Source organism: Eptesicus fuscus, chromosome 7 (genome assembly GCF_027574615.1).
Source record: "Eptesicus fuscus isolate TK198812 chromosome 7, DD_ASM_mEF_20220401, whole genome shotgun sequence".
NCBI classification, from domain to species: domain Eukaryota; kingdom Metazoa; phylum Chordata; class Mammalia; order Chiroptera; family Vespertilionidae; genus Eptesicus; species Eptesicus fuscus.
Window position 1 is genome coordinate 7,472,691 of NC_072479.1, and position 17,414 is coordinate 7,490,104.

General features: G+C 40.8%; 1 pseudogene; it reads left to right on the top strand.

Annotated features, from left to right (window-relative positions):
- Positions 1 to 2,168: 2,168 nt before the first annotated feature.
- On the top strand, positions 2,169 to 7,649 carry LOC103302407 (serine/arginine-rich splicing factor 7-like; annotated as a pseudogene).
- The last annotated feature ends 9,765 nt before the right edge of the window (positions 7,650 to 17,414 follow it).

Genomic DNA, 17,414 nt, shown 5'->3' on the forward strand with positions numbered 1-17,414 from the left:
AGGCCTGGTCACCGCCAACTGCCCTCCCTTGCAGACCTGGTCCCTCCCAACTGCCCTTCCCTGCTGGCCATCTTGTGGTGGCCATCTGGTGTCCACATGGGGGCAGCCCTCTTTGACCACATGGGGGCAGCCATCTTGTGTGTTGGAGTGATGGTCAATTTGCATATTACTCTTTTATTAGATAGAATAGAGGCCTGGTGCACGGGTGGGGGCCAGATGGTTTGCCCTGAAGGGTGTCCCAGATCAGGGTGGGGGTTCCCTTGGGGCATGGGGCGGCCTGGGCGAGGGGCCTGTGGTGGTTTGCAGGCTAGCCACGCCCCCCGGCGACCCAAGCAGAGGCCCTGGTATCTGGGATTTATTTATCTTCTATAATTGAAACTTTGTAGCCTTGAGCGGAGCCAAGCCTCCTGCTTGCTCCGTGGCCGCAGCCATTTTTGTTGGGATTTATTTATCTTTTATAATTGAAACTTTGTAGCCTTGAGTGGAGGCCTGGGCCTGCCAGGGTGTGCGGAAAGCTTGGCTTCCTCCATTGCCAGGGAAACCCAAGCCTCCTGCTCTTTCCGTGGCCACAGCCATCTTGTGTGGGTTAATTTTCATACTTGCTCCTGATTGGCTGGTGGGCGTGGCTTGTGGGTGTAGTGGAGTGATGGTTAATTTGCATATTACTCTTTTATTAGATAGGATACATAAAAGGCTAATATGCTGTGTCCCTCTGACCATCTGACCTGTCACTATGATGCACACTGACCACCAGGGGGCAGACATTTAATGCAGGAGCTGCCATGATGCACACTGGTCATTTAAAAAGTAACAGCACCATAGACCTGGTGCCAACAAACCAACACTCAGCTTCCCCCAAGTGGGACACAGGCCCCACCACCACCCTGGAGCAACAGCCCACCAAATCACAGCCAATGCTGCTGAGATCCCATGGCACAAAATGCGGCCCACAGCCCAGCCCAGCCCAGAAATGGTTGCTGTGGATGCCAGGTAATGATGTCATGTAACAACGCCCGGCTTTCCCTCCCTAGCGACTAGCCTCCTTGTAGTTTCTTCAGCCCAGGAACACAACTTGCTTTATAGCTAGGTGCAAACATTTTACACTTTAACCAAATGTCTGTGAAGCATTTTCCCATGCCTCATCTCATTTGATCCTCACAGAATTCCTGGAGTAGGTAGATAGGAAACTTGGTAGAATCCTATTTTCTTTTCATTAGCCAAAAAACAGAGATTTAGAAAGTTTAGAAACTTGACCCGACTGAAAAGAAGTAAGAAATGGTGGACCTTGAAAATGACTTCAGGTTTTCTCACTGCACAGAATATAGTCAAACACTGCTGCAGTTAAATAATTTACCCTTTGTTCTCCCTGCGTGATCTACAATAATAATCTGTTTCATGTTGATATTTACTGCTATGTTGCTGACAATTACCTGAAAGAGAAGTTGGAGTGATTCACTGGGCTGGAAAAAGTTTAGCTAAATCAGAAAGCAGGTCTAACTAAACAAGTTTATTCTATCTCTATAAAAGGCTAAGTTGACTCACGCATATATGATACATATAAAGCTCTCGCTGGCACCAATCGTATACCTGTGTTTCGATCTGTCATTGCCAATCGTGAATTTGGTTGACACTTCTATTATAGAGAAAGGGCAGATAGTGATATTAAAATATTTCTTCTAATTAATTTCCTGTCAATGTGCACAAATCCATGCACCAGGCCATTAGTCTGTAATAATTGTTATTACTTTTTTGCATTTAACTTAGGATGCAAAATAATTACCTGCTACAGCCACTGAGTTCTAACTGGGTGGCCAGAGTAAATTTTATTTTGTTGCAAAATAGAAAGAAAAGCAAATATTTATAAAATTCAGTGTGTTGAGTTTTTTGCCATGTTTTCTCTGCATTCATGGTGTCTAAATCTAGAAGACCATATAAAGATGACAACTGAAGGACTTACGTAAGGGTTAGGAGTAATCTTTACTTTCCCACATTGAAAATGGCTGATTTGGGGGGTTAGTGTGTCATTTGCAATGACCTAATCTAATATCTAACTTCAAAGTCAAGGTATATGCAGTTGTGGACTGAAGCCAATTGTGTCAAGAACCAATTATAAACAGTCAAGAATTTTGTAAACTGGTTGTTAAACTGTTGACAGCTTGAAATCGACCATGGTGGTTGTATTTACCACAGAAATCAGTAACCACTACAAACTGGGATTTATTTTTTTCTCCTTGGAGAGCCAATTTACCAGCCTGCCACTGAGTTCCAGGTATGTGTCATACAACACATGAAAGGAAATGGGGACACTTCAAAGGTCTTGATTTTTTCTTTCCAAAGTGAGTTTTCATCCTATCTAAATGATCTTTCCACCTATTCTATGACCATGGCAGAGTACTAGTGTTATTATTATTGTTTTTGCTTTTGTTATTATTTTACATATTTGGAATCTGAAACAATGATGCATAGTAATTAATAACCAAAGTAATGCTTATCAGGACAGAACCAGGACTAAAACCCAGTTTTCTGGACTTACCATAACATTTGTTCTATACTGGTTTTGAGATAATAGCATAATGTTTTATTTTTGGCAATTTGGGACTTCCAATGAATTTTAAGAGATGCTACAATATTTTCTAAGTAAAAAATAAATCATCTGAATTAAATATTCTATATATCACTTGAGAGGGGGGATTGAATTGAAGGAGTGAGAGAAAATTGAAGACATGGTAAATATATCCTATAGATATAAATATTTCATTTGTCAACATTAGGAAAATTTTATGCTGGTAGCCTTTGGGTGTGGAAAGAGGACATCTAAGAAATGAATCATGTACATTTGTTCCTGAGGAAGACTTAAGTATAATTAGGAATCTTAAACAGACATATAAAATGCTTAAGAAGATTTACAAAGCACAATAAATAACAAAACACAGTTTTGTTCAAAACTGGGAATTTACACTGCAATGAGGGGTTGATCAAAGAAGGCCTACTGAACGGAAGAATTTTGAGGTGTATTTTTCTGGAGGTATCAACTAAACTTGAATTGCTGCAGATGACAGGAAAGGATCCTGTACTCTCTGGTATGCTGGAACTCGCCCCACTACCACCTGCGCCAGAGTACCTCCAGCCCTCTGGACATTGCTCTAGGAAATGGTACCTCGTCTAGGAGGGAAAAGAGGAAACTCAAACCAGATAACTTTATTACACTTTCTCCAGTCTGGTAAAGGAACTGAGGTTGACAATTTATAACAATAAATTGATGCCTGGGGTTTTCATTTTCCTTTCTATCACTTTCCTGAGTCATTTTTTACATTCTTGTGGATAAATCACTGTATTAGGCATGGGATATCTGAGAAAATGTTCCTATTGTTCTCTTTGAAGCTACAGGACATATTGTTGTACCACAATTAACAAAAATCCAGGAGACAAATATCCAAACTCATAAACCAAATGGATCAGGGTATGTTATTTGCATCACAGAAAGAGCTCTTCATTTTATAAAAGGATCTGCCATTGTTTTATTCATTTTTTCAGCATTTGTTAAGCCCAGACTATATTTCAGGCCCTAAAGACACAAAGCTGTGTAAAAGAGATTCCACTGCCCTCACAGATCTTGGAGGACATTGGAGAAGACTAAGATACTCTGGCATAATTAATCACACTTAATTGTTATAATAGATGATCAAATACTTTAGGAATACAGCCATCAGCACAGTTAACTGTTGCAGACATCGAGCAAGTACAAAAAGAAGGTGATGCTTCAAGTGGAAATTAATGGATTTACCAGACAAAAAGGAATAGCTGTCCTAAAGAATGGCAAAGTAGAAAAGTAAGCAAGTATTAAAAGAAAATCAATGTGTTTCTATGGTTTCAGTTGCATTCGTGGTGTTCCGATCTAGAAGACCACTTACATATAATAACCAGACTCATGTGATGTTAGGAGTAATCCTCACTTTATGTCTCAGGAGCAAAAGGATTGTTGTTGTTATAATTGGAGTGAGAACATTGAAGTTTCTAGAGATAGAGAGAGTAGGTGTAAGTAATAGGAAATCACTGAACACTTTTAGCAACAGCAGGAGTGGCATGCTCTGATTTATAACTTTTAAGAGATGATTTTAGAGATAACATAGAGAATGCATTGAAAGGTAGAATTCTTTAAATAGAAGCTCCTTTATTGCAGTTAAAATGTGATTTCATTTACAAATGTTCGGCTTGTGTGGAGCAGCAAATGCTTAACCCATCCCTGTAGCAAGCAAGCATACGTGTGATTGATGGGTGAAATCCAGTTAAGCACAGTCTTCAGTGCTTTAATGCTGCGTGCTTCCATTTTCAAGCAGCACAGAGCAGTTCTGCTGAGAGAAACTTGAAATCTGATAAATTATTAATGTACCACCCACACCATAAATATTTTCAAAGTGTCAAAACAATGGCTACAAATAATTCAGATATAGGTTTCCTATCATTTGTCTTTCATTTCCCCCACCAAAAATATCTACAAGTTCTTTGGAACCATAAGGTTACTTGCTTTTTCCTTTGCTTTGAGATGTTATAAATTATTTTCTGGGCTATGTACAAAGCTTGGAAGGAATTCACTTCATCCTTAAAGTTAACAAAGAAAGCTTAAAGGAAATTCCTCAAAATGAGGGCAATAATACAGATGACAGACCCTAAATGTTTTTCCAAGTATTTTCTGAATTGAGTTTAGAATTTGCTTCTTATGGCTAGCATCCTACTGAGCTAATGATGTTCAAATTTAGAAGATATAAAATAATTTTTAAAAATTGCTTCTGAAAATGCTGTGAAGGACTGAAGAGGGCCCTGATAGTTCAGGTTAGTGCTGTTGGGATGCTTGGTGATTTAGCCAGGGATCCTGGCAGGCGGTTGGTTCTATCCTTATGTTTTAAATATACTTAACTTGGAAATCATCTTATTGGTGCTTATCACCCCAATTCTACTGAGCCAACATAGCAGGCTATTGCAGATTATTTTTAACTTTTAAAATATATTTTTATTGATTGCAGTGAGGAAGGCAGAGGGAGAGAGAGATAGAAATATCAATGATGAGAATCATTGATTGGCTGCCTCATACATGCCACCTACTGGGGATTGAGCCTGCAACTTGGGCATGTGCCCTGACCAGAAATCGAACTGTGACCTCCTGGTTCATAGACCAATGCTCAACCACTGAGCCACACCAGCCTGGCTCATTTTTAATTTTTAAAAGAGGTGAGAGACTTTAGAAAACTCAATCTCAAACTTCTTGAACCAAATAATCCAAGAAAATAATGCTCCACTTGCCATTTACAGGTAAAAAGGTAAATCATATTATAAGTTAGAAACTTAAAATCAGTGAACTCTACTTTTTCTTTCTTCTTTTAACTGTGTCAACAGATCCTTGTATTTTATTAGCCAAGGAGGGATAGAAAAGTGGCTGACAATAGTGAGTTACCTGGGATCAACTCAGACTGTAGACTGAAAGTTTTTCAGCCATTGGCTTTTAAAAATATATATTTATCTGTAAGGCCACTTGAGCTCAAAATTTTATTTTAACCACAGCTTTATTTATCATAGTTCAATAGACTTTAAGTTATGATCATTTCCTTTAAGAACCAAAGGGTGCCAGGCCTTTGTTGCACAGGAACCCAGGAGGCTAGGTGGGTGGCTTTGAAGAATTTCAGTCAATGATGTTGAGGGCTAGGGGTGGGAAAGCAGTAGCCTGGTTTATAAAATTGTCCAAATAATCTTCTTAAAGCATCACTTCAGTCATTGCTATTGGATCAAGACTAAATCCTCTACCCTAGGATCGAATTCCTTCAACTTACAGACCTCACTTGATCTTGATCTGAGCTTTTTTTTTTTTTCTCTTTTCTGGTGCCAAACCCATACATAGGCTTATATTTTGTATCTTTACCTTTATTGCTCATCTCCAACCTATGACTATCTCTTTAGTTCTCTCCATTAAAATAAACCCTCAAATTACTTTAAGACCTAGAGTTTAAAATATCATCTTGCCAAACTTACCCCATCCCTCAAGGATGCCTTGGTGTCCATAGGCATGTCATATAATATCTGTAAATGCTGTACACCCTTTGTCATGCATCTTTAGCCCTTTCATTCAAAGGCCATAGGACTTTCAGGCTGAAGGGACCTTAATGATCATTTACAGGAGTGGATGATGAGGCCCAGAGAGATTAAGGGACTTTTCCAATGACATGAAATAGTACAGTGAAGGCTGATGCCCCTGAAGACCCAGTGACATCATGAGATGACTTCAGAATCATCAAAGAATGGTTGACTCATGTTTATTCCAGGTTCAAAGTTGAATCCTCATCTCAGAAAACAAGTATCCCAGGTAATTCTTGTGTGACATTTGCTAGTTCTGCACTATAGGTATATTTCAGAGTATTACATTATCCACTCATTCCAAGGTCAGAGAGCATGTTATATTTGGGAAAGTTTCCTTAGTTGTTTTATGTAAATTACTGTTTCCACTTCCACTTTCCCACAGAACCATTTACTTTGCATAGCAAATATTCATCCATTTTATAGTTGAGTTGAACTGTGATTATCATATGATTATAATAATGATGTTACAATTGGACTGCAAAGTCATGGGGCAGGCAATGGAATTGTTTTGAATAATTGTATCCCAACATCCAGCACAATGCCTTGAACATAGCAAGTACTCAAGAAGTGTTGACTGAGTAAATGAATATGTGTGCCTTTTTCCAGCTTGAATGTAAAGTCTACAGGATGGTGACTAGTTCTTGTTAGCTTAAAGCAAGCCAATTAAAGCCAAATCAGGGTTTTAAAATAAAATACACTAGAACAGGGTAGTGCCATTGGGACCATTGGTATAATAGGTCTTTGCAGCTTTTTCGTACTACTCGCACCCTGGGCACTGCGGAGCTGAAGGAGCCGAGCTCACAGGCCAGTCATCAAGTCATGCTACTGGCAATAGGGAGAGAAACCAAGGGAACTGGTGCTGGCAAAGGAGTTATAAAGGGCTTTCAGTTATTATGGTCCCTTAAGAATTGTGTGGATTGCAAGAAATCCTCCAGGATTTATCTATGTGGAATTTGAAGACACTAGAGATGCAGAAGATGCAGATTGAGGCCTGGATGGCAAAGTGATTTGAAGTTCCCAGTAAGGGTTGAACTATCAACAGGCAGGCTTCAGAGATCTCCTTTTGATAAACCACCTGCCTGATGTCCCTTTGATCCAAATGGTAGATGCTATGAGTGTGGTGAAAAAGGATATTATGCTTATGATTGTCATTGCTATAGCCAGTGAAAAAGAAGCAGCAGGTCACAGTTTAGATCACATTCCAGATCCAGAGGTAGACAGTACTCTCACTCACAAAGCAGGAGCAGGAGAAGGAAGTCAAGATCAGCATCTCCTCGATGATCAAGATCTGTGTCTCTTCATAGATCACGATCAGCTTCACTCATATGATCTAGGTCTGGTTCTATAAAAGGACTGAGATAACCATGGAGGTCAAGATCAAATCCAAGTCTCTTTCATGACCAAGAAGCTGCTAATTAAAGTCCAGATGTCCAGCTCCAAAAGAAGTCATTCCTCATCAGGAAGTCTGCGAAGAAGTGCAAGTCCCAAAAGAGAGGACTGAAGTTCTCAAGTTCACCTTTTAGGGAAGAGTTATTTTGTTTACATTATTATAAGAGGTTTGTGATGTATGTAAAATGTAACTATCTAATCAAAATGGATCTGGATTATTACTCTGTAAATTCACATCAGTAAGATAATATAAATTTTTGTTGAACGTATTAACATCTTATGGTTTGAAAATGTGGGTTTTTATTTAAACATGTAAATAAAATGTTTCTAACTAGAAAAAATACACTAGAATAGAAGTTACTAATTTAAATGCCTATAGATGCAAGCAGGGAACATAGATGAGCATCAACAGACTGGGTATGAGACATATAACACAACAGTGCAGGCACAATCATTAGAAAATGATACTAAGTGATAATAATGGTGAGAATGTGGGAAAGAAAGAAAGAAAGAAAGAAAGAAAGAAAGAAAGAAAGAAAGAAAGAAAGAAGAAAGAGAGAGAGGGGGGAGGGAGGGAGGGAAGGAGGGAGGGAGGGAGGAAGGAAGGGGAAAGAAAGAAAGAAAGAAAGAAGAAAGAAAGAAAGAAAGGAAAGAAAGAAAGAAAGAAAGAAAGAAAGAAAGAAGAAAGAAAGAAAGAAAGAAAGAAAGAAAGAAAGAAAGAAAGAAAGAAAGAAAGAGGGAGGGAGGGAGGGAGGGAGAGAGGAATGGAAGGGAGGGAGGAAGGAAGGAAGGAAGGAAGGAAGGAAGGAAGGAAGGAAGGAAGGAAGGAAGAAAGAGGGAGGGAGGGAGGGAGGAAGGAAGGAAGGAAGGAAGGAAGGAAGGAAGGAAGGAAGGAAGGAAGGAAGAAAGAAGAAAGAAAGAAAGAAAGAAAGAAAGAAAGAAAGAAAGAAAGAAAAGAAAGAAAGAAGAAAGAGAGTGAGGGGGAGGGAGGGAGGGAAGGAGGGAGGGAGGGAGGAAGGAAGGGGAAAGAAAGAAAGAGAAAGAAAGAAAGAAAGAAAGAAAGAAAGAAAGAAAGAAAGAAAGAAAGAAAGAAAGAGAAGGAGGGAGGGAAGGAGGAAGGTAGGGAGGGAGGAAGGAAGGGAGGAAGGAAGGAAGGAAGGAAGGAAGGAAGGAAGGAAGGAAGGAAAGGAAGAAAGAAAAAAAGAAAGAAAGAAAGAAAAGAAAGAAGGAAAGAGAAGGAAGGGAGGAAGAAGGAAGGAGGAAGGAAGAAGGAAGGACGGGAGGGAGGAAGGAAGAAAAGAAAGAAGAAAGAAAGAAAGAAAGAAAGAAAGAAAGAAAGAAAGAAAGAAAGAAAGAAAGAAAGAAGGAAAGGAAAGGAAAGGAAAGGAAAGGAAAGGAAAGGAAAGGAAAGGAAAGGAAAGGAAAGGAAAGGAAAGGAAAGGAAAGGAAAGGAAAGGAAAGGAAAGGAAAGGAAAGGAAAGGAAAGGAAAGGAAAGGAAAGGAAAGGAAAGGAAAGGAAAGGAAAGGAAAGGAAAGGAAAGGAAAGGAAAGGAAAGGAAAGGAAAGAAAGGAAAGGAAAGGAAAGGAAAGGAAAGGAAAGGAAAGGAAAGGAAAGGAAAGGAAGAAAAAAGAGCGGGTATATCCTTCATCTAGACAGGCTGTTGTTATCAGATAGGAATGGAAACCCAATGTCACTAGAAGTTCTGATATTTATTGAGAGGCTGTAATTCAGATTTTAATATAAAATATCACCTTAGTAAAATATTGGTAATTTGTTTTAAAAGAAAACACTGTGTGGACAAATCTTTCTGTGGGCAATCCAGAGGCTGCCAATTCCCAGACTTCTGATCTAGAATCAAAGGCACCTGCATGGGTTATTGACCTGGTGTTCCTCACCTTTCCTGTCTGGGACTTCCTCTGCAGGTAGACAGCATCATGTTCTGAACATTGTGCCCCTCTAAGAACCAGATGGGCCCCGTTGTGCCTACCAGAGCCAAGAAGAGAGAGCACAGATGTATCCTGATGGCAGGCTCTGCAGCTTCAGGACCCGGTAACTGGCTTGACCTTTTTAAAACAGGAAAATCAACAAGGCTTATGCACTCTAAATTGACCTTGAAGTGCTCTCTAAGCAAAATTACCACCAAGCCTATCTGAAACATCTTTCCAGAGGACTGTCTGTAATCAATGTTTTCTTCAGACGTACACCGCCCCCCTCTCCTGCCTCATGCTATGTGCTGGCTCCTAGAAAGGCTATTGTCCTGATCTGGTCAAGCGTGCAAATTCCCGTAGCTGGTAGTATTCACATACTAGTACCCATGACTATTCCTGCCATTACCCTATGTAATTCTCTGGCACCTGCCAAGTGGCATAAAGGGTATCCACTTCATCTTGCAGCTGCCCAAGATGGACCCCCGTATGTAAGTTTCCCTTAATAAACTCTGTTAGTTGCTACACTTTCTTCCATCACTACCTGCCCTCTGCTTACGGAGGTAGATTTCCAGTCTTGGGGCTTTTCCCTGGGTTTGCATGTACAAAGACCTACAGACAGGGTGGAGCAAGTTAGGTTTACAGTTGCAAGTACAAAAATAATCAGAGGTTATTTTATTACTAGGAGCCTGGTGCATGAAATTCATGCACTGGGGAGGGGTCCCTCAGCCCATCCTGCCCCCTCTCACATACTGGGAGCCCTCAGGGGATGTCCTACTGATGGCTTAGGCCTGGTTCTTTATTTTTCTTTTTATCCTCACCTGAGGATGTTTCCATTGATATTTTTCCCTTCCCTCCGATCCCAGGCTTGGCCCCTGCCCAAGCCTAAAGCTTCCGCCTGAAGCTTTAGGTTTGGACAGGTTCCCCCCACCGCCCCTCCCATTGCCAGCTCAGCCCCTTCCCCCCGCCCCTCCGATGGCTGGCTGGGAATGACCTGGGTGCTGAGGAGGTTCCCAGGACCCAGGTATGTATGCAAATTAACCTGCCATCTTTGTTGGGTTAATTTTCCTACTCACTCTGATTGGCTGTAGGTGTAGCGTAGGTACAGTCAATTTACATGTTTCTCTATTATTAGGTAAGATTATTATTTAGTAATTATTGTATTAGTTTCCATATGAACACCTATAAACCTATTTTTGCCACACCCTGTATTTGGTATAATTCATAAATTAGTAATGTGTAATTGATTGGGATCTTTTGTATATTAACACAGAAGAGCATGTGCATGAGAAAGGGCTTTTACATAATAAATTGGTTTAAGCATGCAATATATTACCTATTTCTTATACAATAAGCCATACCTTCTTGAAGCCAGAACAATTGGTTTTCAACTATAGAAAGTTAATCAAATTTCTTACTTGTATGGGTACCAATATGTTTTAATACCCCTCCCCCAAAAAAACCCTTAAGCAGCGCACGCACACACACACACACACACACACACACACACACACACACACCCTGAGCTATGTGCATAGAATAGGTTAGTTAAAAAGAGAATTTTATCAAACTGCTTTGTGTGTGTGCACATGAGCATAAAGTAACAATTGCAAGTTCACTGATCAGCCCAATGTGCCATGGAGAAAGCTGGCAGTCAGAATCAGTAACCCACAGGAGGGGACTTGGAAACAATCTAGTGACTATGTTCATGTCAGCAGGCTAATAGATGTTCCAACGTCACTCAGCAATTGTTTGAGCTCCTGTTGTGTGCCAAGCACTGTGTGAACACCAAGGCTCACCTCTCACCCAAATTCTGTCCACAGGTTGCTCAAAGATCTTTTTCTTTTTTTTTAATTTATCTTTAGTGTTGAAATTATTACAGATGCTCCCCGCTTTTCCCCTTGACCCCGTCCACCCCACACCCACCACTCCCCAGCCTTCATCACACTATTGTCTGTGTCTATGGACTATGCAGATACGCACACAAGTTCCCCAGTTAAACTCTCCCCACTCCCACCCCCGCCTTCCCTCTGCGATTCAACATTCTGTTCTATGCTTCCATGTCTCTGGATCTACCGGTATTCTGTTCACCATTTATTTTGGTCTGTAGATTCCACACAAGAATGAGATCATGTGATACTTATCTTTCTCTGACTGGCTTACTTTGCTTAGCATAATACTCTCCAGGTCCCTCCATGCTGTCTCAAAAGGTAAGAGATCTTTCTTTTTTCAGCTTCATAGTATTCCATGGTATAAATGTACCATAGCTTTTTATCCATCTGCTGATGGGCACTTAGGCTGTTTCCAAATCTTAGCTATTGTAAATTGTGCTGCTATGAACATAGGGGTGCATATATTCTGATGGTTGTTTTAGATTACTTGGAATATATTCCTAGAAGTGGGATCACTGGGTCAAATGTCAGTTCCATTTTTAAGTTTTTGAGGGAACTCCATACTATTTTCCATAACGAGTGCACCAGTCTGCATTCCCACCAGCAGTGTATTAGGGTTCCATTTTCTCCACCTCCTTGCCAGCACTTTTTGTTTGTTGATTTGTTGATGGTAGCCATTCCAACAGGTGTGACCTGATACCTCATTGTCGTTTTAATTTGTATCTCTTGGATGATTAGTGATTTTGAGCATTTTTCATATGTCTCTTGGCCATCTGTATGCCCACTTTGGAGAAGTGTCTATTTAGGTCCTTTACCCATTTTTTTATTGGATTGTTTTTTTTCCTTTTGTTAAGTTGTAATAATTCCTTATACATTTTGGAGATTAACACCCTATCAGATGTATCAATGGTAAATATGTTTTCTCATGCAGTGGGCTCCCTCTTCATTTTGTTGAGGATTTCTTTTGCTGTGCAGAAGCCTTTTATTTTGATGTAGTCACATTTTTTTTATTCTCTCATTAGTTTCCCTTGCCCTAGGACAGTGGTCGGCAAACTCATTAGTCAACAGAGCCAAATATCAACAGTACACGATTGAAATTTCTTTTGAGAGCCAAATTTTTTAAACTTAAACTTGTTCTAACGCCACTTCTTCAAAATAGACTCACCCAGGCCGTGGTATTTTGTGGAAGAGCCACACTCAAGGGGCCGAAGAGCTGCATGTGGCTCACGAGCTGCAATTTGCTGACCACGGCCCTAGGAGATGTATCCATGTATCAGCAAATGTATTACTATTAGAGATGTCTGAGATTTTGCTGCCTATGGTTCCTTTCAGGATTTTTATGGATTTGTGACTTATATTTAATGTCTTTTATTGATTTTGAGTTTATTCTTGTGTATGGTGTAAGTTGGTGGTCTAGTTTCATTTTTTTGCATGTACCTGTCCAATTTTCCCAACACCATTTTTTGAAGAGACTGTCTTGACTCCATTGTATGCTCTTGCCTCCTTTGTCAAATATCAATTGAGCATAATGGCTTGGGTTGATTTCTGGGGTCTCTGTTCTGTTTCATTGATCTATATACCTGTTCTTGTGCCAGCAATAGGTTGCTTTGATTACAGTGGCTTTGTAGTATAACATGGTATCTGGTATTGTGCGCCCTCCAACTCTGTTTTTCTTTCTCAAGAATCTTGCAGCTATTTGGGGCATTTTTTTTTGTTCCATATACATTTTTGGAGTGTTTGTTCTAAATCTCTGAAATGTGTCATTGGTATTTTAATATGGTTTGTATTTAATCTATAGGTTGCTTTGGGTAGTATGGGCATTTTAATGATGTTGATTCTACCAATCAATGAACACAGTATATGCTTACACTTTTGTATATCTTCCTCTATCTCTTTTTTCAATGTTCTACAGTTTTCCCAGTACAGATCTTTTACCTCCTTAGTTAAGTTTACTCCTAGGGATCTTATTTTTCTTGTTGAAATGGTAAATGGATTGCTTTTTTAGTTTCTCTTTCTGAGAGTTCATTATTGGTGTGTAAAAATGCCATTGATTTCTTGGTGTTAATTTTGTATCCTGCTATGTATCCAAATTCATTTATTAAATCTAATAGCTTTTTGGTGGAGTCTGTGGGATTTTCTATGCACAATATCTTGTCATCTGTGAATAATGACAGTTTTACTTCTTCCTTTCCAATGTGGAAGCCTTTTATTGTTTTCTTCTTGTCTGACTGTTGTGGCTAGGACTTCCCATACTATGTTGAATAAGAGTGGTGGTAGTGGATATCCCTGTCTTGATCTTGCTCTTATGGGGAACGGTTTCAGTTTTTGCCCATTGAGTATGATGGTGGGTGTAAGTTTGTCATATATGGCCTTTATCATGTTGAGGTATGATCCCACTATTCCAACTTTGTTGAGAATTTTCATCAAGGAGAATTTTGGATTTTGACAAATACTTTTTTCTGTGTCAATTGATATACTCATGTGATTTTTATCTTCCAATTTGTTTATGTGATGTATCATATTTATTGGTTTGCAAATATTGTACCAGCCTTGCAACCCCAGAATAAATCCGAATTGGTCATGGTGTATGATCTTTTCAATGTATTGCTGGATTTGATTTGCTAATATTTTGTTGAGGATCTTGGCATCTATGCTCATCAGGGATATTGGCCTGTAATTCTCTTCTTTGTAGTGTCATTATCTGGTTATGGAGTTAGGATAAGGCTGGCCTAGTAAAAAGAGCTTGGAAATTTTCCTTCCTCTTGGAATTTTTGGAACAGTTCAAGGAGGCCAGGTGTTAGTTCTTCTTTGAATGCTTGGTAAAACTCCCCTGGGAAGCAGTCTGGACCAGGGTTTTTGCTTGCTGGGAGTTTTTTTTTTTTTTTTATTACTGCTTCAGTTTCATCAGTAATTATCAGCCTATTCAGGTATTCTGACTCTTCCTGATTTTAGAAAATTATATTTTTCTAGAAATATGTCCATTTCATCCAGGTTGTCCAGCTTTTTGGAATATAGTTGTTCATAGTATTTGTTTATGATCCTTTATATTTCTGTGGGGTCAGTTGTTACTTCACCTCCTTCATTTCTGATTTTGTTTTTTGTGTCCTCTCTGTTTCTTGACGAGTCTGGCTAAAGTTCATCAATCCTGTTTATCTTTTCAAAGAGCCAGCTCCTGGTTTCATTGATCATTTCTATTGTTTTTGTCTCTATATAATTTATTTCCTCTGATATTTATTATTTCCTTTCTTCTACTAACTCTGGGCTTTTCTTGTTGTTCTCTTTCTAATTCTTTAAGTTATACTTTAAGATACTTTATTAGAAGTTTTTCTTGTTTATTAGAGACTAGTGACCCCATGCACAAATTTGTGCACATTGAAAGGAAATTAATTAGAAGAAATATTTTAATATTGCTATTCACACTTTCTATATAATAGAATTGTCAGAGATGAAAGAAAATTAGTAAAATGTACATGAAAATAATATGTAAATTGATTAATAAATAAGCAATAACAACATGATATAACAGCGAATATTTTCCATGATATTTTTACTGTCAGAATCTTTGTCATTAATTTTTAAAAATATGCAGAGTATTCTGGAAAATTTATATCATTTGAACAAACTTTACTTTTGCTGCAACATTGAGTAAATTTTCCATCAGATGGTTTTTCATTGGAGAAATATAGTGATAGGCAAAATTGACATTTAACAGTCATTCTACCACAACTATGTTCAATAATTGCATCCTCATTTACTTCATTTTCGCTGTGAAGGCAGTTCCTACCAGTATTGGTAGTACTTGTTGATGACAGTTTTTCAGACATATTCTGTTGACCATGGCTACCACGCCGCTTTCTTTCGGCTGCAGAGGTATATTGTGCCAGTAGTTGGTCTTCAGACATTCTGTCAATGACGCTGGCTTCTTTCAGCTGCAGAGGTACAATTGTGGCTGGCCGGCCAGGGAGGGACTGCAGGAGATTGGCCTGCCTAGAAGGGACTGCAGGAGGGCTTCAGGCCATGTCCAGCCTCATCTCACCCCAGAAGCCCCAGTTCACGTCCCCAGCCTCACTAACCCCACAGCCCTGCCTGGCACCCCACCTTGGCCTGGCATCACCTGCTCATCTGCCCCACCATCCCACTGTGGTCCTGCTCTTGTCAGGGTCCCTCAGGGCCAGCAGTGCCTCCACTGCTGCCTGCTGCCAGTGCTGTGTCACCAATGTCCACCATGTTCCAATGCCCACCATGTTCTGCGCCACACCCTGGTGGTCAGTGCACATCATAGTGAGTGGTCGAACTCCCGGTCTCCCGGTCGAACTCCCAAGGGGACAATTTGCATATTAGCCTTTTATATATAGATAGATAGATAGATAGATAGATAGATAGATAGATTAGACTTGTTTATAATTGAAGACTTTTCCCTCATCAAAGATTCCATTGAGTAAATGAAATCAGAAACAAATACATAAGGAATATATTTCCAAATCCTATGTCTCATATAAGAAGGTATAAATTATATATTAAGGACATTATATGTTTACTAGTGGCCCAGTGCACAAAATTTGTGCACAGGGACCGGGGGGGTTCCCTCAGCCAAGCCTGCACCCTCTCCAATTGGGGACCCCCTGGGGGATGTCTGACTGCCTGTGGGATTGGGCCTAAACCAGCAATGGGACATCCCTCTCGCAACCTGGGATTGCTAGCTCCTAACCGCTCACCTTCCTGGTTGCCTGATCACTCTTAACTGCCCTCCCCTGCTGGCCTGATCAAACCCCTAACTGCTCTCCCCTGCCAGCCTGATCACCCCTAACTGCCTCTGCCTGCCTGATTGTCCCTAACTGCCCTCCCCTGCCGGCCTGATCTCACCCCCAACTGGCCTCCCCTGCTGGCCTGATCTTGCCCCTAATGGCCCTCCCCTGCCAGCCCAATCTTGCCCCCAACTGCCCTCCCCTGCCAGCCTGATCTTGCCCCCAACTGCCCTCCCCTGCCAGCCTGATCTTGCCCTCAACTGCCCTCCCTGTTGGCCTGGTTGCCCCCAACTGGCCTCCCCTGCTGGCCTGATCTTGCCTCTAATTGCCCTTCCCTGCTGGCCTGGTTGCCCCAAACTGCCCTCCCCTGCTGGCCTGATCTCACCCCAAACTGCCCTCCCCTGCTGGCCTAATCTCGCCTCCAACTGCCCTCCCCTGCTGGCCTGATCACCCCTAACTGCCTCTGCCTCGGCCCCCACCACCATGGCTTTGTCTGGAAGGCAGTCGGATGTCCGGAAGATGGGGGGTTGACCCCGTCTAATTAGCATATTACCCTTTTATTAGTATAGACAGATTATATAGAATAAGATTGCTTAAATGGGGTGTGGGGAGCCTTTTTCAGCAGGAGGAGATGCTCTTGGCAGACAAAAATACATAATCTCTATATCTGGACTGATAGCCAGCCATATGCACTATACTGCCAAACTGGTCATTAAAACAATTGAACCTCTTTCTTATACCTTATACCAAATAGCTGTTTCCCTTAAAACCCCTCCTCATCCCCCACCTTAGGTTCTGCCTTCGCAGTTCATCCAGATTAGGTTCTGATTGGTCAGTTTCTATGCCAGTCAGCATCAAAAGCTCCGCCTCCTAGGCAGCCATTGGCTCCTCACAGTTCACCAAGATTTGGTTCTGATTGGTCAATTTCTATGCCAGTCAAACATCACCGGGCCTATCTCCGGGCCTGATCAGAGAGGCGGAGCTGATCAGCAGCCCCTGTGGCTGCTGGTGAGGCCCAGAGAGAAATAGAGGCAATGGCTGATCAACAGCTGCCACAGCGGCTGCATATCAGACCCTGCTTCTCTCTCCAGGCCTGATATGCAGCCCCCTCAGCAGTCAGTGCTGGGTCACCATGGCGACACAGCACTGACTGCAGGACTGACTTCCGGTACTTGGTTGTCCATTCATTCATTTTGGACGTTATGGACCCTGGCTCTTTATATATATAGATAGGTCTGTAATGCTATGAACTTCCCTCTCAGGACTCTTTCACTATGTACTATAGATTTGGGGTTGTTACATGTTAATTTTAATTTGTTTACAGGAAGTTTTTTAT